Source organism: Chlorocebus sabaeus, chromosome 22 (genome assembly GCF_047675955.1).
Source record: "Chlorocebus sabaeus isolate Y175 chromosome 22, mChlSab1.0.hap1, whole genome shotgun sequence".
Classification (NCBI taxonomy): Eukaryota; Metazoa; Chordata; class Mammalia; order Primates; family Cercopithecidae; genus Chlorocebus; species Chlorocebus sabaeus.
In genome coordinates, this window is record NC_132925.1 from 55,233,938 (window position 1) to 55,260,446 (window position 26,509).

General features: G+C 42.9%; 1 protein-coding gene, 1 long non-coding RNA gene and 1 pseudogene across 3 annotated transcripts in view; 1 reads left to right on the top strand and 2 right to left on the bottom strand.

Annotated features, from left to right (window-relative positions):
- Positions 1–111, bottom strand: part of THUMPD3 (THUMP domain 3 tRNA guanosine methyltransferase) — a 22,647-nt gene extending 22,536 nt beyond the window's left edge. Inside the window, exon 1 of one of the 2 annotated variants that reach the window (XM_007985120.3) lies at positions 4–111. The gene's annotated coding sequence lies outside the window, so the exon portion shown is untranslated. The remainder of the gene's footprint in view (positions 1–3) is intronic. The other variant, XM_007985121.3, reaches the window with a different exon arrangement.
- Positions 21–26,444, top strand: LOC140709837 (uncharacterized). Its single transcript, XR_012090595.1, has 4 exons — positions 21–145; positions 17,869–18,066; positions 18,205–18,346; positions 19,443–26,444. It is a non-coding gene; the product is annotated as an uncharacterized lncRNA (long non-coding RNA).
- Positions 9,021–14,771, bottom strand: LOC140709799 (phosphoglycerate mutase 1-like; annotated as a pseudogene).
- Positions 26,445–26,509: the final 65 nt, after the last annotated feature.

Genomic DNA, 26,509 nt, shown 5'->3' on the forward strand with positions numbered 1-26,509 from the left:
TACCGGCCGCCAGCGAAGACTCTTTCAGCTCCCGCACTCCATTGGCCTCTCGCGGTCAGCCCACGCCGCCGGAAGCCGCCCCCGGAAACGGAAGTCAGGCTGCGGGTCACGGTGGCTCCGCACTAGCGGCCGGTGCCCGCACAAGGTAGCGGGCGGGGGGGAAGGAGCATGCGCTGGAAGCTCTGTGCTCTTGGTTTTGAGGATCGTCAGCAAGCCGAAAGCGGAGTGTCGGGCCTAGTGCCCTATCATGGTATTTGTTAACGTTTAGAGAGTGCTTCCCCTTGCCGAGCACTGGGTAAGCGCTTTACATGCGTCATCTCTTTGGAACAAGTCTCTTTTGTTCCAGCACCTATGAAGTGGCAGTGGCTGATTTCTGTTTTAAAGCTGGAGAAACTGAGTCTCTCTAGCTTAAATATCTTTCCCAAAATGTCATGCCACCAGTTCCTGATTTCTGTATTGCCATCACTATTTTAACACTGTTTACTTAATATTTTCCTTTAGTTAAAAAAAAAAAAAAAAGAAAGAAATAGTGGGGCTCACTATGTTGCCTAAGCTGGTCTCGAACACCTGGGCTCAAGTGATTCTTCTGTCTAGCCCTCCTGAAGTGCTGGTATTACAGGCATGAGCCACTGTGCCCAATCAGACGAACTTTATTTCTCATAAAGTGTTGAACCTGGCCGGGCACAGTGGCTCACGCCTGTAATCCCAACACTTTGGGAGGCTGAGGCGGGTGGATCACTTGAGGTCAGGAGTTTGAGGCCAGCTTGGCCAACATGGTGAAACCCTGTCTCTACTAAAAGTACAAAAATTAGCTGGATGTGGTGGCCTGCACTTGTCCCAGCTACTTGGGAAGATGAAGCAGAATTGCTTGAACCCGGGAGGCGGAGGTTGCAGGGAGCCAAGATTGTGCCACTGCACTCTGGTCTGGGAGCAAGACATCATCTCAAAAAAAAAAAAAAAAAAAAAAAAAAGGGTTGAACCTGCATGGTAGCCATTTTGACAGACTGGGAAGCCTAGCTTCCAGCCAGAAGCCAAAAATACAAAAACAGACACTTCCAGGGTTGGAAGAATAAGACAGGGATTTATGCTAATCACAGTGGCCAAATATACATGTTAAATATACTGTAGGAGGGGTCATGAATATTTATGAAAGGAGCAACTTGGGGATGTGCAGTTGAACTTCATGAGACTCTATGGATCCCATGTTTAAAAAATGGTGGCCTTAGCATTATCCAAGGGTGGCGTTTTCTACCCCTTGACTTCAAAAGGTAAAGCAGGGACATGAAAACCCTCACTGCACGTCCCGTGTAGACTGGCCAGAACCACTCCCTGGATAGTCGGTGGTCTCTTACCAGGAAGGAATGCTGGTCGGTTGTTCTGTTGAAACTGCAAGTGGGAGGGTCAGCATCAAGCTGGTGGAGTGAGTCTTTCAAAAGGGCTGGTTTCTGTTTAACCTTTAGGAAAGAAAATCTAATGGCGATTATAGAGGGAGGGGTTATAAAGAGGTGTGTCCAACTTCCCATCCTGTCATGAGTAGTAACTCAGCTTCCAAGTTTTTTCTAGGGTCTTCTTGGCCAAGAGAGGGCCTGTTCAGTCAGTTAGGGGGCATAGAATTTTATTTTTCTCAGTTGACAAAAGTTAACTTACTGTAAAAAGAAACTTAACAACCCAACAACAAAAAGATAAACCAAATTTAAAACAAAACAAAACCAAAGAGAACACAATTTATAAATGTGCAAAGGGGCTGGGAGTGGTGGCTCATGCCTGTAGTCCCAGCACTTTGGGAGACTGAGGTTAGTGGATCACTTGAGCTCAGGAGTTTGAGACTAGCACTGGCAACATGGCAAAACTCTGTCGCTACAAAAAAATAGCAAAAATTAGCTAGGCATGGTGGCACTCACCTGTAGTCCCAGCTACTCGGGAGGCTGAGACAGGAGAATAGCTTGAGCTGATGAGGTTGAGGCTGTAATGAGTTATGGTCACACCACTGCACTCCAGCCCAGGTGACAGAATGAGACCTTGTCTCAAAAATAAAATAAAAAATATGTAAAGGGCTTGAATAGATATTTCTCCAAAGGTAGACAAATGGCCAATAAGCACATGAAAAGATGCTGAACATCAGTAGTCACTAGGGAATTGCAAATTAATCACAATGGGATACTCATCAAAATGCCTAAAAGTAGAAACCAAAAAATCAACAGTTCCAAGTTCAAATGAGTATGTGGGGCAATGAAACACTTATACATTGCTGATGAAAATGCAAAATGATCTATCCCCTGGTATGGTTTAGCTCTGTGTCCCCACCCAAATTTCATCTTGAATTATACTCCCATAATTCCCACGTGTTGTGGGAGGGACCCAGTGGGAGATAATTGAATCACAGGGGTGGTTCCCCACATACTGTTCTTGTGGTAGTGAATAAGTCTCACAAGATCTGATGGTTTGATAAGGGGTTTCCACTTTTGCTTCTCTCATTCTCTCTCTTGCCGTTGCCGTGTAAGAAGTGCCTTTCACCTTCCACCATGATTGTGAGGCCTTCCTAACCACATGGAACTGTAAGTCCATTAAACCTCTTTTGTTCTGCAGATTGCCCAGTCTTGGGTATGTCTCTATCAGCAGTGTGAAAATGGACTAATACACATCCATTGGAAAACAATTTAGCCTTTCCTCAAAAAATTAAACATAGAACATATTACTCACTGATTCCACTACAGATAATTTCCAACTTAGGATTGTTTGACTTACACTTTTTTGACTTTACAATGGGCTTATGGGTTATAATACATTTTTAACTTACAATATTTTCTGTGTATGGTGAGTTTATTGGGATATAATCCCACTGTAAGTCAAGGAAAATCTGTAATAGCTTTATACCCAAGAAGACTGAAAACAGGTGTTCAAACAAAAACTTGTACACAAACTGGGCATGCTGGCTCATGCCTGTAATTCCAGCAATTTGGGAGGCAGAGGTGGGAAGACTGCTTGAGCCCAAGAGTTTGAGAACAGCCTGGACAACATAGGGAGACCTGTCTCTATAAAAAATTTAGAAAGTAGCTGGGTGTGGTGGCACTCACTTGTGGTACCAGGTACTCAAGAGGCTGACATGGGAGGATTGCTTGGGCCCAGGAGTTCGAGTCTGCAGTGAACTATGATTGCACCACTGTACTCCAACCTGGGCGACAGAGTTCCCATCTCTAAACAACAAAAACAACAACTTGTACACAACTGTGCCTAGCAGCCTTATTGATTTAGCCAAAAAGTGGAAACAACCCAAATGTTCATCAGCTAGTGAGCAGATAAACAAGTGTGTTATATCTATACAGTAGAATATTATTTGATCATAAAAAGGAATGGAGTACCGTGATATTATGATACATTCGTTTTCATCCACAGTTCCTAGCTCATAACTTTCCTAGCCCATTTTACAGTAAACAGAATCTCTTTCTCTGACCTTCTCTTGCCCTCCTTTCACCTGCCTACTTGGCAAGACTCTAATCTGATTGTGGTCATAAGGCACCCATTCCAGAGAGGGCCCTACCCCGTACCCTGGAGGAAGGAATGCTGCACAGAGAGGCCAAGAGGCATCTGAATAGACAGACCTTGCTGGGTTTAGAGCATACATTTTTTGTTCAATCACTTTTTGATGTGGTTGTCCATGCTTCAATCATGAGCAACCAATGAAGTCTTCATGAAAGGCCAGAAGGAGCACGAGGAATTTCATCCCAAAATATGGCTCCCTGGTATAATGAGGATTTTGAGTTAAAAACCCTTAGGGATCAAGTTGGAAGATACTTTTTCCCTATCTACATAAAGATAGGATGGACCCTCCAGGAGAACAGTTGCTCCCCTCCTTGTCTCATTATCCATTACAGGAAAGAAGACTGAGAGTGTACCTGAATGGACCCTTTTATAAGATCATGACTGTCCCTGAGGATCATTTAAGTTCCAAAGAGAACTATTAATGAATTAATTTCTGTTCCCCATCCAATCATTCTCCCTAGTAACCATTTATTGCCCCTAAATAGAATTTATATCCCCCACCATAATCTGTTTTGCCAGGATCCAAGTCCATGTTCTTTCTGTAACCTCAAGGTGGTATGTAGGCATCTGAACCCCATTGGGATATTGGGCAATCACTCTGTGATTCTCCCTGTGTACATGGTTTAATAAATTTATGTACCTCTTCTTTTATTAATCTACCTTATTGTGAGTAGGTTTTTCAGTGAACCTTGTCCCTCTGATGGGCGTCCTTTCCCCTTTCCCTTACCCTATGCATCTCCTCATCTGTATCCTTAGTAATATTCTTTGTAATAAACTAGAAAATGTAAGTGTTACACTGGGTTCTGTGAGCCACTCCAGCAAATCAATTGAACCCAAAGAGGGGGTCATGGAAACCCCAACTTAAAGCCTGTTGTTCAGAAGTTCTGGAGACCCAAACTTGCAACTGGTATCTGAGGTGGGGGCAGTTAACCTGTAGGGATCTGACATTATGTCTAGGTAGATAGTGTTGAAATTGGAGAACACACAGCTGGTGTCTGCTGCAGAATTGATTGCTTGCCTGCTGGCTGATGAGGAGAAATCCCCACATATTTTGGGGTCCCAGAAGTCTTCTGTGTTGATGACTGTTTTTGTGTTGGTGTGAGAGCAGAGGAGAAGCATGGTTTGAGAGTTTTTCCAAAGTACAGATATATTCTACAATATGAATGGACTTTTGAAACCTTATGCTGAGATGCCAGACACAAAAGACCATATGTTACACAGGCATATGTGATTTTATTCGTATGAAATATTCAGAATAGGTAATATATAGAGACAGAAAGCAGGTTAATGGTTGCTTAGGGCTGGGGGAAATATGGGGATTGGCAAGTGATAGCTAAAGGGGATAGAGTTTCTTATGGAAGTCATGAGAATGTTCTGGAATTAGGTAGTAGAGATGGTCACACATTGTTATGAATATACTAAGAAACACTGAATTTTACAGTTTAAAATATTTCAAAGTTTGAGACCAGCCTGGCCAACATGGTGAAAGCCCGTCTCTACTAAAAATACAAAAACTAGCTGGGTGTGGTGGCATGCACCTCTAATCCCAGCTACTCGAGTGACTGAGGCAGGAGAATCGTTTGAACTTGGGAAGCAGAGGTTGCAGTGAGCCGGGATTGTGCCACTGCACTCCAGTCTGGGAGATAGAGTGAGACTCCATCTCAAAAAAAAAAAAAAAAAAAAAAAAAAAAAATTTCAAGTGGAGAATTTTGTGTTCTGTGAAGTTTTACAAAGGGAAAAGGAAACTTTAGTCTTATGGGTAACTCATCATTTCCCTCTTAAACTTACTGGGAGACTTAAAAGAGATTAACACATTACCAGGCAAATAATTAAAATAAGCAGTATCCTTAAGAGTAAATACGATGAAAACAAAACAAAGTTATTAAATTCTGGTCAGACACTGTTCCTTGGACAGGCTCTAATGTAAGGCCCATTTTATACTCTTTTTTTTTTTTCTTTTGCATACTCCCCAGAAGAGTAACATTCTCTATTCTTTAAGGATAAATTATCAAGCCAGGTGTGGTGGTGTGTGCCTGTAATCCCAACTAATTGGGAGGCAGAAGTGGGAGGATCACTTGAGCCTAGGAGTTTAAGACCATCAGATACATGCTACAATATGGATGGACTTTTGAAATATTATGCTAAGACGCCAGACACGAAAGACCACATACATACCTACATGATTTTATTTACATGAAATATCCAGAATAGGCAAATATATAGAGACAGAAAGCATAGTGAGATCCCATTATCAATAAAAAAAAATATGTATGTATATTTTGAGATGAAGTCTCACTCTGTTGCCCAGGCTGGAGTGCAGTGGTGCGATCTCAGCTCACTGCAACCTCTGGCTCCCAGGCTCAAGTGACTCTCCCACCTTAGCCTCTGGCTCACACCACCATGCTTGGCTAATTTTTGTATTTTTAGTACAGATGGGGTTTTGCCATGTTGCCCAGGCTGGTCTTGAACTCCTGAGCTCAAGTGATCTGCCTGCCTTGGCCTTGTAAAGTACTGGGATTCCAGGCATGAGCCACTGCACCCACCCCCCAAAATAAAATAATATAAATAAATATAAATTACAAATGTTAGAGACAAACTAGCAATAATGAGATTTTCTTGACATAATGAGAGAGATTAAATCATGAAAAAGAAAATATTCTCTAGAGCTGATTCAGTGTTATTTAATGCCTATCTTTGTACTATCTAAAATCATGTCCCAGCCTGGGCACAGTGGCTCATGCCTGTAATCCCAGCACTTTAGGAGGCCGAGGCAGGTGGGTTGCTTGAGCTCAGGAGTTTGAGACCAACCTGGGCAACATGGCAAGACACCATCTCTACAGAAAATACAAAAATTAACTGGCCATGGTAGTGCATATCTGCAGTCCCAGCTACTTGGGTGGTTGAGGTGGGAGGATTGCTTGAGCCTGGGAGGTGGAGGTTGCAGTGAGCCAAGATCGTGCCATGGTATTCCAGCCTGGGTGACAGTGAGATTCTGTCTCAAAAAAATAAATAAATAAAATAAAAATAAATAAATAAGTAATTTATGTCCCTTAAACAGGTCTCACAGTTCAGGAAATATCACTCTAGCACGTGTTGTTCACCAGTAGTATGTTACTGTGGTTTGAATGTGTCCCACCAGAGTTCATGTGTTTGAAACTTAATCCCCAATGGAACAGTGCTGAGAAGTGGGATCTTTAAGTGGTGATTAGGTCATGAGGGCTCTGCCTAGATGGATGAATTAATGCTGTTATCATGGAAGTAGGTTAATTATTGGAGGAGTGGGTTCCAGATAAAAGGATGAGTTTCGCTCCCTTCTCCCTCTCATGTGTGTTCTCTTTCCCTTCTGCTTTCTGCCATGGGGTGACATAGCAAGAAGGCCATCACCAGATGCCAGCACCTTGACATTGGACTTTCCAGCCTCCAGAAGTGGGAGAAATAAATGTCTTTACTCTATAAATTACCTGTGTTCTAATGGAAGAAACAGATAATACAGAAAATATATACATCACATTTCTATGGTAATTAAGCATTATGGAGAAAAACTAAGCAAGGTGGTTGGTAGACAGTGCTGGAGAGGTGAAGGAATATGCCTATTGTATGTCAGGTGGTCAGGTAAAGCCTCTTTGATAAGGTGACAAAGTAGACCCTGAATGAAACAACAGAGCAAGCTATTTAGATAGCCAGGAGGGGAGCATTCCAGGCAGAAGGCCGCAGCATACTCAACAGGGCCTAGGAATAGCCAGGTGGCCAGTGAGGCTGCAGAGGAGTGAGCAGGATAGAGGTAGAAGAGAGATGGGATGAGTGCAACATACAAGTCAGTGTTTCACAAATTATCACCATGCCTTACCAAAACAAACACACAAACAAACAAACAATCACACTGGCTGCTGCCTGGACAATGTTAGGGAGCAGGAATGGAAGCAGTTACTAGGCGATTTCATTGGTCCAAGTGAGAGATGACGGTAGTTCAAACTAGGATATTAGGGGTGGGTGTGGTGAGAACTGTCAAATTCTGGGATTATTTTGAAGGATGTGCCATCATTGCTGATGCATTAGATTTGGGTTTGAAAAGAAAGGAGAGGAAATTTGAGGGTCAGACCTAGCAGATTTGCTGATTTAGAGAAACCATGTCCTGCTGACAGATGCATAGCCAAGAACAAGGCTAAATTGTCACAAAGGAAGTACAAGTGGATACATGTGCTCTTTATGGTTCTGGTTTATTATGAAGAAAAATGGTATGTTAGTTTATATCAGAAAGAACTGGATGACTTCCTTGGAAAATACTGAGTAAAGTGGATCTTGCTAGAAAATGCCAGTTTGAGACAGGTAACATCACATGTGGAAATCGGAGCCTCTCATTTCTTTCTAACTGGAAGTAGTGGTTATATTAAACTAAAGAGTAAGCAAGCAAATGATTAAGTGTGATGATTCATATTAGATACAGTGACACAAATAAGGAACTCAGGTGGTTGTTCCCATGAACCTAGATATCTGTTTTACCTTAATATCTTCCTATCCTTGCATATTCTTTTTTTTTTTTTTTTTGGAGACAGAGTCTCTCTCTGTCACCCAAGTTGGGGTGCAGTGGCGCAATCTCGGCTCACTGCAACCTCTGCCTCCTGGGTTCACTCTGTTCTCCTGCCTCAGCCTTCTGAGTAGCTGGGACTATAGGCACCCGCCACCACGCCCGACTAATTTTTTGTATTTTTAGTAGAGACGGGGTTTCACTGTGTTAGCCAGAATGGTCTCGATCTTCTGACTTCGTGATCCGCCCGCCTCGGCCTCCCAAAGTGCTGGGATTTACAGGCATGAGCCACCACTCCCGGCCTCCTTGCCTATTCTTAAGGTAAAAGTAAAACAAGGTCCTGGGTAGAAAGTCAGATAGTACAACCACTCCCTTGCCCACCTCCTTCCTCTCCTGCAGAGAAAGGCAAGGACCATTAGCCACTTCTGCTTTTTGTTTCTATAGTGATTACCTTCATGGCTCCAAAAGACATGTTTGTAGTGCCATTTCTTGCTTTTTCAATTTTTGCTATTATCTGTGGACTCTACTATGGTACTTGAAATTCAGCCTATTAACATAACCACCGTCCTGTCTTCCCCTCCCTTCTCCTGCCATTATAGTAGCTACAACCCAATGTAGTTTGTTCCTCTACATTAAATTTACCTTTATAAGTGTAAGGGATATGTTAGTATTAAACATCTTTTTGTTCTGTCAGCTATATACAGCATCTCTTGATCCCCCACACTGTGAGACGAGGGTTTCATTAGCACTCGTGGCCTTTACCTCTCCTCTCTTCCTTGTACTCCCCAATCTATTTTGTTAAAAGAAGATCCCACTTGGCCAGTTGGATTCCTGTGGGGATGTAACTGAAAGAAGGATGCCCCTACACCTGCTTTTCATTCAGTACGCTACTGAAATTCCATCTCCCTCAAGAAAACCTTTTGGGACCTCATTGGGAAATAAGAGATGTATCTATTAATATAATCTTAATGAAATAATAGCCTAGGAGTCCATGAACCTTTAACCCGGAGGACCTTTGTCCTGTCAGGTGTTAACAACTAAGGGGAAATACAATCAGCTTTGGCTGTGCCCTAAGCAAGCAGAGGCTTATTTACTTTTCCCGTGCCCTTTTAAGCCAAAGGCCATAAAACCGCTGTAGTAACGTAACCCCTGTGAGAACTTGCTGGAGGACTTAGTGCCATCACAGTAAATTTTCAAGGGAATGTATATGAAATTTATTCTTCTCCTTGAATTTCATATTGATAAGTAAGTTGATTTAAAAGCAGCTCATTCGTTTGGAAAGGAACTGTATCCTTGTAACCGAGTTTACTGGAAGAAGGTCATGAGCTGGAGAATGCGGCACTCCTGCCACCTAGTGGTTACTCCTGCTGAAACACTGCTCTTGCAAAGCACAGAAAACACAAATTAAGTTAGTATAGGAGTCAAATACAGCGAATATCTTGAATCTGGAAAACTTTCATTCCCTCCTCCCTTTGTGAAATCAGAGGAAAGAGAAGAGCACTGACAAGGGAGAATGTTGTAGGTAAACATGGATAGCCACCAGGTCTCCTGCACAAAGGGGCCGCTGCAGGAAGCAGAAAGCACAACAAATGAGCAAAGAAAGGGACAGGATCCCTCAGCAGTGGTCACTGCAGCAGCAACACGGGGCCAATTTGGGAGGCAGAATCAGCAGCAAGATCACCAGAGATAATGATGATAAAGCCACATAGTCTCAGCATCAGCAACAGCCCTAGAGACTGTGGCCTTGGGACTGTAGTACTGCTTGATTTAGGGTAAACCAATCAGGACACTCAGGGAACAACAGAAATCAACATTTCCAGAGCACATACTCAGTTGAGGCAGAGTTTTACGTGTATGTCACATAATAGTCTATGGGGCTAGATATTCTTATTAGCTGTGTTATACAGGTGATGAAATTGAGGCTAACTAACTGGACTAAAGTCACAGAGTTGATGAGACTTAGGGCCAAGATTCAAATGCACACCAAGGTGGCCTGACACCAGCTGCAGAGCTCTTAACTACAGACCTGCATTGCTCAAAGAAGGGGATATGTTCTGAGAAATGTGCTATTAGGTGATTTTGTCATTGTGTGAACATCATAGGGTGTACTTAACACAAACCTAGACTGTATAGCCAACTACACACTGTTAACAAAAGACCATGAGGCTGGGTATGGTGGCTCATGCCTGTAATCCCAGCAGTTTGGGAGGCTGAGGTGGGTGGGTCACCTGAGGTCAGAAGTTTGAGACCAACCTGGTCAACATGGTGAAACCCCATCTCTACTAAAAGTACAAAAATTAGCCAGGTGTAGTGGTGCATGCCTGTAATCCCAGCAACTCAGGAGGCTGAGGCAGGAGAATCACTTGAAGCTGGGAGGTGGAGGCAGCAGTGAGCTGAGATTGTGCCACCGCACTTCAGCCTGGGCAACAGAGTGAGACGCTATCTCAAAATAAATAAATAAATAAAAAAGGCCATGACAACTGTGGAGAAAAAAGGGAGGGTTTTATTTTCTGTAAAAAACAATCTGCAGATTGGAGAAATGCAGCCCCAGGTATAAAACAGTGGACTCCAAGCAGGGCGGAAAGTTAGAGATTATCAAGGCAAAAACTGCAGGGCAGGGGAGGACATTCAGGGGAGTCAGGAACAGAATCTCAATTAGATGGCCTTAAAATCCCAAATGTCAGTTGGTAGGAGGTGGTCTTTTGGTGGTCAACTGGGAAATTCCCAGCTGCCGTTGTTTCCAGGAACTCTTCTTTGACTTGGTTGCAGAAAAACAGGTTTTGCAACATTCTCCAAGGACATGAAGAGCTTGACTACTCCCTTACCCTTCCATGGCCCCTTGGGTCTGTTTTTACTTTTGAGCCACAGGGAGTCCATTCTGTCTGTTAACTGGGGTATAATTTGACAACACGTAGGCTGTTTGATATAGCCTATTGCTCCTAGGCTACAAACCTGACAGTATGTTACTGTAGTGGATACTGTAGGCAATTGTAACACAATGGTAAGTATATGTGTATCTAAACATAGAAAAGGTACAGGAAAAATAGAGTATTATAATCCTGTGGGACCACTTTTGTATATGCGGTCCATGCATTCACTAAAACTTTGTTACGCAACATGTGACTGTACTAGGCTCTTCTTCTTCCCTCAGGGAGGAGGGAATGTGGAGTTCAATCCCTTTAGCTCTACTGACCTTCATATTGAGGGATGCTTGTGAATTGGAACTCTAAGGTGATTAAGCTTGATCCTAGATCTTCCACCAACTTGCAAAAGGATATTTAGCCTTTCAGGAACATTTTCCTTGACTGGAAAATAGGGATAAAATGGTAACTATCCCATAAATTGCTGGGAAGTTTCACTGAGATAAGGTAAAGTTTCTGGCACATGGCAAATGAAGTAGATTGCCTACAGAGGTTTTTCAACAATTCTTCTCATGGTTGCAAGTATCATTATAGCTTTCTACAAGAGGTGGAATCTAGGCTGGGTTTATGATTTGCTTTGACCTCCTAGAATGTGGCAGATGTGTCATTGGCTAATTCCAAGTCTAGGTTGCAAGAGCTTTCTTTTTTCCTCTCTTGGACTGCTCTTGCCTCTATGTAAAGAAGCCCAGCCTAGACTCTTGCATGTTGAAAGACCGCATGGAAAAAGAGGCATGAGGGAGCCAGCATCCCAGCAGAGCCCACCATCTGACTACAGTCACATGAACAGGCCTGGGTGAGCCCAGAACTCACCTGCCAACCCCCAGGATGACAAGAAATAATAAATCATTGTGGTAAACTACTAAGTTCTGGGATAGTTTGTTATGTAGCAAATAGTAAGTTCTCAGTTAATGGTATCTATTAATATTACAGTTGGTGCTGGTGAGAAATTCTGCCAGCTAGCTGGCTCATCATTTCTTAGACCACGGATTTTTTTTTCCCTTTTACCAGAATAGCTGGAAGAAACAAGAGTTACATGTGCAAATGAACACTGCTTATTACAAATGTGTCTGATCTCTTTGTCAAAACAGAAAGACTATTCAGAAAGTCTATTCAGAAAGACTTTGTTAGCACCTCAAATTACCATCTACATTTGAAATAATGTGGAAGCCTATTTCTTCAAAGGTATTTACAACTCAGACTTTTCACTAAATCCATTGTACTGGGACCTTCCTAGCCATTATGTTGAAGAGTTTGAGGCATGGACAGGGACTTATCCATTTCATCTAGCATCTCAAAGCCCTGAAGATGATACTTTAACCTTCTTCTCCTTTGCATTCCCCTCCCTAAATTCTCTTTTTCTGTCCATACATATCCTTTCCCTCTCTCCTTGTCTTTCCTATCTCTTTTCCTTGTTGTAATGATTAAATAAGACCTTCCCTACTGAAATGTAAGCTCCAAGAAGGAGATTTTCATCTGTTTTGTTCTCTACAAAATATTGTTGGCTTAGAAAAGTGCCTGGCACACACAAGATGTGCAATGAATATGTGTTGACTGAATTAAATTATGCACATAAAGCACTTAGGACAGTGTCTGACATAGAGTAGATGGCACTCAATAAATATAACCTATAGCAACTGAGTGCTGTAATAAATGAAATTATTCACATTTGTCTTTCTTTCATTTTTTGCACATCACTCCTTTATTATACAGATCAGGAAAAAGGATTTAGTACTGTTATGCTCAAATGAACACTGGACCCATGTGTCAGGGCCAAGCAACTAGAACATGATTCAGAAATCAGTCAGAGAAAGATACACTTGGACAAGACCAAGAGGCATTTCACTGTCACGAAACACGGCTGGGGAGGGATTCCAAAACACACAGTAGGAAGCACTTCTAACCCTCAGAGGTCAAGGAGCTTATCCCATATCGGTGTGAGGAATGGCTTATTTTCTGATGACCATATATAGGACTATTTCAGCTGCCACGAGAAATCCCAGAAGGGTTATTGTTTTGTATTATTTATATATACTATACCTTTTTTAAAAAATAAAAGTAAATGTAACACATAAACTAAATTCAGGATTGATCCCAACCTTCTAGAGCCAGCTTCTCTGGGGTCAGGGAAGAAACAGTTGTCACATCACCATGCAGGTTACATTCATCTTCCACTGGAATGACTGGAGCCCCCAGGCAGTGGCTTAACTACCTAAGAGCACAGGACTAGCTCCTGGGGGCAGACAGGCTGTCTTGCTTCAATGGTCATGGCTTAGCATGGTTCCTCCCCACAAGTCCTTAGTAAACAAAGCACTTGTAAAAACCCAGGTCACTACCTTTAGACTCTCTTGGAACAGAGGAGCTTTTCCACAGCTTGGGCTGAGAACCCGTGCCCTAGAAGTGCTGTTCTGACTAGATTGTATGAAGGGAGTGGGGTGCAGGAGACAAAATGGCTAAAATGAAAATGGGAGCCACTGGTCCCCATCTGCAATTACAGCTCAAGATGCCTACAGATGTGGTCAGTGTGACATGTGCAGGAGGGAGGGGCAGAGCGATGCGATGGGCAGGGAGGGCGCCCCTGGGGACAGTAGCCTGCCTGCTGGCCTTTACTTCTTGGCCTTGCCCTGGTCAGCCACAGCTTCCATGGCTTTACGCATGGTCTCTTCATTACCCAGGAACTGCAGGTGCTTGATGGACTTCAAGTTCTTGTCCAATTCATAGACAATGGAAATACCAGTGGGCAGGTTCATCTCCATGATAGCCTCTTCAGAGAGGCCCTCCAGATGCTTGACAATGCCCTGGGGGCTGTTGGCATGGGCTGCAATTGGTACCTGTTTCCCCTCCTTGATTTGGGGAACTATTTCTTCATTCCAAAAGCGCAGAGCCCTGGCAATAGTGTCCTTCAGACTTTCACAGGAGGGTAGCTGATCTTCAGTGAGGTCTGCAAACCTGTGATTCTTACTGATGTTGTAGAAAGGATGGTTGGGCTCCATCAGAGGTGGTGGGACATCATAGGAGTGCCTCCAGATCTTCATCTGGGCCTCACCATACTTTGCAACAGTTCCTGCTTTATTGAGATTGGTCAGACACCCATAGTGCCGCTCATTGAGGCACCAATTCTCACTACTGGCAGCCACGTCTGATCAATGACATCTAGCACTGTCCAGAGGGTCTGGATCACTCTCTTCTGCACTGAGGTGAAGCAGATGTCAAACTCAGCCGGCTTCTCACAGCGCCTGCCTGTTGCACTTCACCTCCTCATGGCCCGCTGGGCTCAGGTCGGTGTTGTACCAGCCGCTGAAGTGGTTTTCCAGATTCCATACACTCTCGTGTGCTGGATCAGCACCAATTTGTAGGCAGCCTTGGCGGCAGGCTGGGGATGCGACACCTATGGGGGTTCGCGGATTCTGGAGGCACATTTGTCTTTTTAAATGTTTGATTACTTTTAGTCTTTCTCCCTTTTCTTTTCACTCTTCTTTTCACTCTTTGTCCCTTTCTTCTTTTATCTCTTCCTTAGTCATTGCATATTCTCTGCTACCCTTACTGTGGTGTGCAAGGGACCCTCATAGATGTCATTTCACCTACCAGAGAATGTGCAGAGAAAAGGTTTTGGAGCTTTGTCTTAGATGAAATGTAACCATTTGTGATTCATAGCTGACTTAGTACTGCACATAAAATTCTACTGTTGCGGTGAATCCAATTTTGGTGCTACCGAATAATGAGGAGCTTAGATGATTGAAAATGGCAAGCTCATTAGGTTGTAGCCCAACAAATGCCTGGTGGTACATGTCTGTGAGTGTGTGGGTGTTTCTAGTGCCTGTTGGTGAGTAACCATGCTACTCTTGGTAGTAGAAATGTGAGCAAAATCAAGTAGTACTGATTTAGCCAATTTTCTCTTCTCTTCCTCCATAAGGGAATGGAAATGTATTACTCAGTAGATCAGTTCTTTCTCAGGCTGGTAACATTACAGAATCCCTGCTGAAATGCAAGCTGGGCTGGTGATAAGCTTTGTTTGTCAAGGTAAATCCCATACATTTTAAAAGCGTGACTTCCTAGGGCTAGATGGGAAAATAAGAAGCTTTGAACCCATCACCAGAATCAATTGTACAGATGTCTTCGTTTCCTTGGATAGTAACTCTCATAGGAAGATCTGTCTCCTGTTTTCTGCTAGTCTTTCATGTCCTAATCAAGAGTATGAATCTGCAGGTCAGTGGCTGAGTAGCTTGGGCTGAGAACAGAATAGTGTTTTTGTAGTTCTCACCAGCCTTGTTTATGCTTAGATTAGGCTCATTGGTAGCTCAGACCTCGTAGCCCTGCTGATATTTAGCAGAGTGCTGCATATATTCTTCTGTAATGTAAGACTAATGTTTCAAAAACTGAGAGTTGGCCCTGTCTCTACAAATTAAAAAAATTATTACTTAAAAAATTATACATAGATGTATGCTTGCTCACCAGCCAGGCATGGTGGTGCATGCCTGTGGTCCCAGCAACTTTGGAGGCTAAATCTGAAAAATTGAGGCTGCAGTGAGCCGTGATCATGCCACTGCACTCCTGCCTGGGCAGCAGAGCAATACCCTGTCTCAAAAACAAAGAAACAAGAAAAGCAACAGAGTTGGGAGGAGAGTGAGTCTTTGAGCCTCCCTGTCATCTTTCCTCAAAATGCTTTTAGTTGGCTGGGCACAGTGGCTCCTGCCTATAATCCTAGCACTTTGGGAGGCCAAGGCAGGCAGATCACCTGAGGTAAGGAGTTCGAGACTAGCCTGGCCAACATGGTGAAACCCTGCCTCTACTAAAAATACAAAAATTAGCCGGGTGTGGTGGCAGGCGCCTGTAATCCCAGCTACTTGGGAGGCTGAGGCAGGAGAATCGCTTGAACCCAGGAGGCGGAGGTTGCAGTAAGCCGAGATTGCGCCACTACACTCCAGCCTAGGGTAGAAGAGCGAGACTTCATCTCAAAAAAAAAAAAAAAAGAAAAAAAGAAAAAAATTGCTTTTAGTTGCTCTATTCTTATTCCTCCCTTCAAGCATCTGATCATCTTATAGTCAGTAACTTACCAGCTCTCCTTATGAGTTAGCCAATGTAGGAAATCTAGGAAGCAAACCTAGGCTTGGGGTGGGGAGATTTGGAGGCATCTAGACCATCAGTTCTTGAACATGCTCATTTAATTGGGTCAAAAGACCCCCAAGATATACCTACCCGAAATTCACTTCTGGTGGGGGAATAATTTGGTGAAATAAAAAATGAAAGAGGAACAAAATAACAACCCAAAATGGCAACATCATAGCATGTTTAATGAACAAAATGATTAAAAATAGAAAAACAAGCCTGGCATGCTGGCAAGTGCCTATAGTCCAAGTACTTGGGAGGCTGAGATGGGGGATCACTTGAGCCCAGTAGTTCAAGGGTGCAGTGAGCTATGATTTCACCACTGCACTCCAGCCTGGGTGACAGAGCAAGACCCAATCTCTAAAAAATATAAAAATTAAAAAAATTTAAAAATAGAAAAATATTACACTTTAACATACTAAAAAAAAAAAAAATGCTTGAATATCGTGGGAATTCCAGCAACCTACGTTTTCACATGTGCAGCAAGAAATTTGCCTCGTTGCCAAACTTTCCGTGAAGAGCAAAATTTCTAATATTTGGCACTACTGCGCTTTTTTTGTGAATATAAAATTGTATTTTATTTTATTTTATTTATTTTTTTATTTTTTATTTTTGAGACAGAGTCTCGCTCTGTCGCCCAGGCTGGAGTGCAGTGGCCGGATCTCAGCTCACTGCAAGCTCTGCCTCCCGGGTTTACGCTATTCTCCTGCCTCAGCCTCCCGAGTAGATGTGACTACAGGCGCCTGCCACCTCGCCCGGCTAGTTTTTTGTATTTTTTTTAGTAGAGACAGGGTTTCACCGTGTTAGCCAGGATGGTCTCAATCTCCTGACCTCGTGATCCGCCCGTCTCGGCCTCCCAAAGTGCTGGGATTACAGGCTTGAGCCACCGCGCCCGGCCAAAAAAATGTCTACAATAAACATATATGAGTTCTGTAAAAAAGAAAAAAGTATTTACAAATACTTGAAACAGGAAAGATTACTTTGGCAGCATTTATAAGAATGAATGAGAGAGACTGGATGAGAGATTGTTGTAGTGGTTCAGGAAAATGGCAATGTAAGTAAGAACCAAGGTCATGGTGTGGATAGAGAAGGAAAAGCTGAGTGAAGACATATTCAGCAGTCCTATGAGAACTGTAAACACATATCACACCTTCAAGTCAGTAATAAAATTGGTCTTTCAAAAGAGCCAGCATGATTTTTCCATATCCTTAAAGTATCTTCAAATATGCATTTGAAGAAACTCAGGATTTTGGCTTTCTAGCTTGTTTAGCTACATTAATGGACATACAGTTGAGCAAAAAGGAGAATATGAGAAAAGGATCAGACTGTGGAAGAAGATAAAAAATTCAATTTTGCATGTGTGCAGTTTGAAGGGCTTATGGGAGATGTACTAAGAGCTGAGTAGAGGATGCCGGGGCACAAGGAGTCCACTGAGAAGACTGAAGAGGCGTAGTGTGCCCGAACAGCCCAGAATGGGCTAGTCTGGGGTGAAAGCCTGGCAAGAATGACCAGTTGGACAAGTTTGAGGTTGCTTTCCTTTCAGCTTGCTATGAAACCTGCAAGTAATCAGCACAACAGGCACAGGAAATGAGAATAATAAAAGCGAATGAGTACACTCTGGAGGTTCTTCTGCCTCATCATGGAGTCGTAACCAAAGTTCAAGGGTCAGTGCAGCCTTTCTCAAGTCTGATCTTCAATTCACTGTTTTTCAGGTGGGGAAAGCCCTCAAGAGTCTAAGTTAAGGCACTGAAGGCCACTTTATTCCTTGCTGTGCCATAGGTACATGTTCCTGTGTTTTCTTTTCTTACTGCCTCTTCACTGGCATCAGGGCCTCCTGTGGTATACCAAGATGGTCAGAGAGACCAGAGGAAGAAGTCAAAAGAAGAGAGAATATCAGGGAAGAAATTGTCAACAATAGCAGCTGCCAGAGAAGTCAAGAAATATAAGTACTGAAAAGTTCCTGTGACATTTGGCAAGGTACAGGCTATTTGCAGCCATATGTGTAGAGTACCACCAAGCTCAGATTCCCATGAAAGTCATTTTCATTCTCATGAAATAAAATCAAAGTGATTTTTTGCTTTCCTTTTTTTTTTTTTTTTTTTTTTTTTTTTTAAGATGGAGTCTTGCTTTGTCTCTCAGGCTGGAGTACAATGGCGCAATCTCAGCTCACTGCAACCTCTGCCCCCCGGGTTCAAGCGATTCTTCTGCCTCAGCCTCCTGATTAGCTGGGACTATAGGCATGCGCCACCACGCCCAGGTAATTTTTGTATTTTTAGTAGAGATGGGATTTTGCCGTGTTGGCCAGACTGGTCTCCAACTCCTGACCTCAGGTGATTCACCCGCCTCGGCCTCTTGAAGTGCTGGGATTATAGGTGTGAGCCATCACCCCTGGCCTGATTTTTAGCTTTCCTGTTTGACTTTTAATTGAAACTTCAGCAAAAATTACTGTTGTCAGCAAAGTGTTAGTAAAGCCTGTATCTAGATTCTCTAGCAGTTTAGGATAAGATGATTCTATGAGTTGGTGATCTGTAGAGTGTTAGGAGAATGCCGGTAGCACAAATGTCTCTTGGCCTTACCCACTGGTGAAGACAAATGTGACATTTACAGCCGTGCTTCAATCCATGTCTACCAGAAAGCCTAGTCAGTCTAGAAATCAGTGGCCCCGGCCTGGTGTGGTGGCTCACACCTGTAATCTCAACACTTTGGGAGGCCGAGGTGGGTGGATTGCTTGAGGTCAGGAGTTCACGACCAGCCTGGCCAACATGGTGAAACCCCATCTCTATAACGCAAACAAACAAACGTAGCAATCAGTGGCCCAAGTTGTTGACCAAGTTGTCTGCCAGCCTCCTTTGGGTGCTGACCTGCACCCTTCTCAGGTAGGGACCACAGCATAGCCTGTGTTGCTGCTGACCTCTTCTCCCAACACTTTCCCCCCAGAATACCAATCTCCAGTATTCTTCCACAGCTGTAAGCAGCTGGAAAACATTTTCCTTCTCCTGGGTATTTATTTCAGGGGAGGCTCCTATAGCTGAGCTCCTGAGCCCTAGGGACACATTTTCTTCTTCATGCTTTAAGCTCCTCTTTCCCAGAGCAAAGGAGCACTTGAGTGTGGAGGGTAGGGAAGAAAATCCTACTGAATTGGGGGATAATCAGGCAACTGTTCTGGGAACCTTCAGTGTCCACATTGTGCTGCTCTCTCTAGCCCACTGCTATGGACTGAATTGTGTTTCCCTCCCCTCCTCAAGTTCATATGCTGAAGCCCTAACCTGCTATGTGACTCTATCTGGAGAAAGGGTGTTTAGGAAGTAATTAGGGTTATATGAGGTATTAAGGGTGGTGTCCTAATCACACAGGACTCTGGTTTTATAAGAAGAGGAAGATTCCCATTCTCTCTCTCTGTCTCAATCTGCTATGTGAGCACACTTACTGCAAGCCAGGAAGAAGGCCCTCACCAAAACCCAACTGTACTGGCTCCCTGATCTTGGACTTCCAGCCTCTGGAATTGTGAGAAAATAAATTTCTGTTGCTTAAGCTACTTAGTCTATGGCATTTCGTTATAGCAGCCAGGATGTCAGACTCCTTCATTCATGGTGATTTTCTTTTAGTGGACCTATTGTCTCTTCTAATAGTCCTGGCTAGGCTTTTTTTTAAAGGAACTGCCAGTCCATCATACAGGGTTGTATATCTCAATTGTGGGCAGAGTCCAACATCTCTTCCACAGGGCTCTTGTGCACATCAAGAAATGGGACTGGGTACTCATTGTTTCTAGATCTTCCCAGCAAGTGAAAAAACTACTGGATGTTAGTTTTCCCAGAGCATATTATGGACTTCTGGGATGACTCAGGTCTGTCAGGGTCATCTCTGACTCATGGAATCCTCAGTTACCCTTCTATGGCTGAACAAGAGAAACACATTAAAGGAGGGCATGCGAGTCTCTAGCACAATTATAATTACTGGGGTTTATAAAGCCAGGTGAATGTCAGAGTTAATAATGCTTAGACTTTTCTGGAAGGGATGAGGCAGCTCCATTCTAATAGTCTATTGGACCAGCTTCATTTGGGGCCTTAAACCAAAGTAATACAAATATCTGTATCTTTTTACATCTGTCACTGTTTATTATTTGGTTTTCCATCTGGCCTGCTCTGAAGCAGGAGGGGAAGAGAGCACAGAGGGAAATCATGAGCTCTTTGGAGGAATAGTGCCAGATATTAAATCTATAAACAAAATAGATTGAACTGGAAAGAATGAGTCAGAGACAAAGGAAGCAGTAAAACCAGTGAATATCACCCTAGAAAATATCACCTGAAAGTGCTGGCAGCATCTTCCTGGTGTATTTGTGATTGTCCCTGTGGTGGATGCCTTTAAATCCGATCAGCACAATTTGGTGCCTGAACTGCTTGTGCTTCACTGCTCTCTGTTGGGGTCCCTTTTCACTGTTTCCTCCTGTCTAGCCCTTATATCCATTTCTATAATGCAAGCTGATGACCCATGGTGAGATTTTTCTTTCCTCTGGTGATAAAGATCCTGTCACTCCAGGTTCCTGTTTCAGCAGAGCATGAAGAGAGTTATGCCGATTGATTGAGACCAAGCTGGAGTGAAATAAGGATTTTACTTGAGGGTCCATTAGTCTTCCTGCATCATGCTCCAAAGAGTCCTGAAAACTGGGGGTTATCCAAGTGCCTTGCCTTCTTGGGGTTAGCTTGTTTAGAGGTTGCAAACTGGCAGCCCCTAGGTTAGATGTATTTTATTTGGCCCACCCAGGAATTGAAATTAGTTGTCAGCATTTAAATATAGGGATATTTCCTGCTTCTCTTTTGAAAACTGGGAGAACACTTAATCTGCATCCGCTTCTGGAAACAATCAGCCGATGCTGACTGGGTCTCTACCCTTTAATGAAGTCATGAGTTCTCCATATCACTTTGCCACAGTCACATATCACATTGCCACTGCTGCACATGTTTATGTTGGCCACCATAGGCACTTGATTTTATGTCCTCTGATCTATAGGAAAGAAAGGAACTAGTGTTTATTGAGTGCCTTTTTTGAATGAACCACTGTACCTTGTAATTTGCATACATTACTTCATTTGATTTTTTAAAAAACCCAGTAAGATTTAAGCTCCCTGCCTTTAGGGACCATGCCTGTTTCTTTTGCCACTGTGAGAATGCCCAAGACTTGGTATAGTTGTAAGTGGGAGCTGAAAAGTATTTGCTGAATGAATGCGTGCATGAATGCATAAACAAATGAATAAAGTATTTTTATCGTATTTTTGTAGGTGAGAAAACCAAGGCCCAGGGCAGTTAAGTAACCTGTTCAGAATCATATGGCCCATAGGGCTGACAGGATTCAAATATGGGACTGTGCAACTCCAGAGGTCCAGTGTGGAGGAGAAAGGGAAAGACCATGGGTCATTTTAGGGCTAAGTACACAGAAGACTCTTTGTAAGTCCTTGCAGAATTGATTGACAGTGTGCAAACATTTTTTTCATAAGTACAAGCTTCCAGAATAGTGCATGATTTTTAGCTTATGAAATTTGTCTAAAACCTACTGTGTATGGATACCTTCAGCTTTGGGATTATATAATATTGAGACTCTGCAGGAGAGGGTACGTGCCAATGGTTTGGCATGTAATAAGGAGAGCAGAATATTTCTGTCTCTAGTTGACTTGTGTTCCGTAAATGTGGTAACATTCCAAAGTTAATTTTCCTTGTATATCTAAGGAACTCCTTCCAGGGCTTATATTTGTAAACTCCCTGCTGATGGTGCATGGTTACCACAATAGAGCGCAGAGCTGCGTTCAGGAATGACTATAATTAAAAGTGCTTCTTTGTGGGAACTGGAGGCTGATCGAGGAAGCATGCCCCTGAAAATGAAGCCACTTGCGAAGAGAAGGGATTGGTCTGGCTGAGGGAAATGGGGAGGAGAGTAAGAATTTAATCTTATGACTTAGTTTCCATCCCAGTGCTGGTGATTTCCAAATTGGTCTATAATTTTGACGTCTTTCACACAAGCCTCATAATTCCAAAAATGACTAGGTATTTCTTACAGACCTCTTTCTACCATGATTGTAAACCCAACATATCAATAACTGAACACATCACATTTTGCCCCTGAATCAGCCTTTCCTTTGGTGGCTATTTAGTCTTTCACCTACCAATCTCCAAACTTTGGAGTTTTCTACTACTATTTTTTATTTAGAATCTAAATATGCACACACTTTTCCATAAAATGGATCATCATCTTCCTTTTCTGCCCCATTCCCACCCAAGTGCAAGCCTCTATCACTTCAGACCTGGATTGCTAAAGTAGCTTCCTAGCGGGGCTCTCAGCTTCTAGGCTCTTTCCGCTTTAATATCCCTGCACACTACTTCCAATTTATCTTACTCAAATCTTGTTTTCATGTCCCTTTCAACATTCCAAATCCATATTATCTTCTAGCAGCTTAGAGTAGCTTTTCCCAAAGTATGTTATGTGAAACTTTAGTTCCATGGTAGATTAATAGGTGTTAAGTAAAAACTGGCATTGTGATCAAATGCCAGAATTGACAAAGTTATAAACCATTTCTTTCCTGCAGGATGATTCATAACTTTGATGTGTTAATATGCCTTAGTATGCAGTATTTTCCAAGACATGAATTTTCACAGAGCCTGTTTTGGTGGAGTATTTAATTGGCCTAGGTCTTCATAAACTACATTTTGTGTCTTAGTCTATTTTGGGTTGCTGTAACCACAAACTGGGTAACTTGTAAACAATTGAAATTTATTTGACTCATGGTTCTTGAGGCTGGAAAGTCCAAGAGCATGGCACTGGCATCTGGTGAGGGCCTTCCTGTTGCATTATCCCATGGCAGAAGGGGGAATGGTAAGCAAGCATGCAAGACACAGAGAGAAAATTGGGCCAAACTTATCCTTTTTATCGGGAACCCAATCCAGTAATAACAGTATTAATGTATTCATGAGGGATTCTTTAATCACCTGTTTATCATCCTACATCTTAATCTCATCAAATTAAGACAGCATACCAAGATACAAATGCCTGGTTGAAATGGATCAAATATTCCATCTGCAGGTTAAACAAAAGCAATTGTTATGCTTGTGCACATGGCAGGCCAGAGGCCTAGATTGTCCCCTTTCCACTAAGGAGGTCCTCCAGTCAACAAGGCGTGGGCTGCATGGTAGCTCTTTTCCAGGATTCTACAGCCTGGAATAATAAGTCATGCCAAGCTCTCTCTGCTATATCCCAAAGTCCGGCACCCTGTGGGTCAGCCCCAGAGGGCCGTCCAGCCTCCATCTCCCAACACTAAGTTCACTTCGTGTCTCTCACGACAGGGAGGAAACTTAGCATTCCTTGGAGACCTGAAGGGATGCGATGAGCTTAAGAATTTTCAAAAGCTTATCAATCAGTCAGCCCTTGTTCATCCCCAAGTGGATGTGTGGTGATTTTGTGGTGGACCTTTACTGGGCGCTCTGCTGAATAACTGGAGTGGGACTTGTGCTTTAGTCCATTTGGCTATCCCTTTCACCCTGGCATTTCATCAACCAGAGGAAAAAAAAGACATCGTAAAGCGAGAGAAGCCCCTTAAAGGTCTTTCAACTCTCACATCTATTTAGATGCAATTGGAGCCCTGCAAGGAATATCAGATCAATTTAAAGCTTAAAATCAAATAGTTATAGGATTTAAATCCATATTTTGGTGGGTGACAGTTAATAAAAATGTAGATTAGATAAATCACATCTATTACAACCAACAGCAATGAGCTTTTCATGAGTTAAAAGAAAAACTCATGTTGGCCCCAGCCCTGAAGCTACCTGACCTGACAAAACTCTTTACACTCTATGTGTCAGAAAGAGAAAAAAATGGCAGTTGGAGTTTTAAGCCAGACTGTAGGGCCGTGGCCAAGGCCAGTGGCCTATCTCTCAAAACAACTAGATGGGGTTCCAAAGCCTGGCCCCCATGTCTAAGGGCCCTAGCAGCAACAGCCCTGTTAGCACAAGAAGCAGATAAACTAACCCTTAGGCAAAACCTGAATATAAAGGCCCCCCATGCTGTGGTAACTTTAATGACTACCAAAAGACATCACTGGTTAACAAATGCTAGACTAACCAAGTACCAAAGCTTGCTATGTGAAAATCCCCACATATCCATTGAAGTTTGCAATGCCCTAAACTCCACCACCTGGTATCAGAGAGCCCAGTTGAACATAACTGTGTAGAGGTGTTGGACTCAGTTTATTCTAGCAGGCCCAGCCTCCTAGACCATCCTCAAACATCAGTAGACTGTGAGCGGTATGTGGATGGGAGCAGCTTTGCCAACCCCTGCAAAGTGACTCTGAAGAAGACGACAAGCCCTAGTCACACCCAGAAGTTGACTGGTCCACGCACGGCCGAAGCATGAGGAAACTCATCACGGGACTCATTTTCCTTAAAATTTGGACTTGTACAGTAAGGACTTCAACTGACCTTCCTCAGACTAAGGACTGTTCCCAATATATACATCAAGTCACTGAAGTAGGACAAAAGATTGCTACAGTCCTATTATTTTATGGTTATTATAAGTGTACCAGGACTCTGAAAGAAACTTGTTTGTGTAATACTATTCTATCCAAGGTATGTAGCCCAGTCTCTAAATGTTATGTGTGTGGAAGAACTGTAATAGGAGATCAGTGGCCATAAGAAGCCTGAGAATTAGTGCCTACAGACCCAGTTCCTGATGAATTCCTGGCCCTAAAGAATCACCCTGATCATTTCTAGGTTCTAAAAGTCTCAATTATTGGACAATATTATATTCTGGAACAGTTTAAACATTATCTGTTTAAAAGGAAAGAATTCACTCATTCTGTAGGATGACTTAGTTGGCTAGGGCAAAAACGGTATAATGGTACCACAAAAACAGTTACATGGTGGAGTTTAAACCATACAGATAAAAATCCATTCAGTAAATTTCCAAAGTTGCAGACTGTTTGGGCCCACCCAGAATCCCACCCAGGCTGGACGGCCTCCACTGGGCTATACCGGATATGTAGACATAGAGCCTATGCTAAGCTGCCTGACCAGTGGACAGGTAGTTGTGTTATTTGCACTATTAAACCATCTGTCTTCCTACTGGCCATAAAAACAGGCGAACTCCTGGGCTTCCCTGTCTGTGCTTCCCATGAAAATCAAAACGTAGCCATAGGTAATTAAAAAGATGATGAATGGCCTCCTAAAAAAATCACACAATATTATAGGCCTGCCACTTAGGCACAAGATGGCTCATGGGGATACCGGACCCCCATTTCCATGCTCAACTGAATCACACGGTTGCAAGCTGTTTTAGAAATCATCACTAATAAAACCGGTCAAGCCTTGACTATCCTGGCCCGGCAAGAAACTCAGATAAGAAATGCTATCTATCAAAATAGATTGGCTCTCGACTACTTGCTAGCAGCTGAAAGAGAAGTCTATAATAAATTTAACTTCACTAATTACTGTTTACACATAGATAATCAAAGGCAAGTAGTTAAAGACATAGTTAGAAATATGAAAAAACTGGCACATGTGCCTGTACAAGTGTAGCACAGATTCCACCCTGAAGCCATGTTTAGAAGGTGGTTCCCAGCACTAGGAGGATTTAAAACTCTTATAATAGCAGTTATAATAGTAATAGAAACCTGCTTACTGCTCCCTTGTTTGCTACCTGTACTTCTTCAAATGATAAAAAGCCTCATCACTACCTCAGTTCCCCAGAATGCGTCAACACAAGTGTACTATATGAATCACTATCAGTCTATTGCACAAAAAGACATAAGTATCAAAAATAAGAGTGAGAACTCCCACTAAATAAAAAGTGAGAATCTCAAAGCGGGGAAATGAGGGAAGAGAGAGAGAGAGACCCTCTCATATTGTTTTATATTGTTTTATGCTCAGAAAAGGAAAGAGAAGCAAAACTAAAGGCAGGTAGCCCGGTGCCTAGGAACCAGACCCGAAACCAGGCCTGGGACTGCCTGACCTAAGCCTGGTAGTTAAAATTCGACCCCTAACCTAGCAACTGATGTTACCTATAGATTCCAGACATTGTATGGAAAGACATTGTGAAACCTCCCATTCTGTTCTGTTTCACTGTGACCACCAGTGCTTGCAACCCCTGTCATGTACCTCCTGGCTTGCTCAATTGATCACGACCCTCTCACATGGACCCCTTAGTGTCGTGAGCCCTTAAAAGGGACAGAAGTTGAGCACCTGAAGAGCTCGGATTTTAAGATGCTAGCCTGCCGATGCTCCCAGCTGATTAAAGCCATTCCCTTCACTATCTCGGTGTCTGAGGGGTTTTGTCCGCGGCTTGTCCTGCTACACTAGTACAATACATATCACACTATATTATATTTTTCATGTGTCTCTCTACTGCCTCAGCCCTTGGGTGCTCTAGTTTCAGGAATCATGGA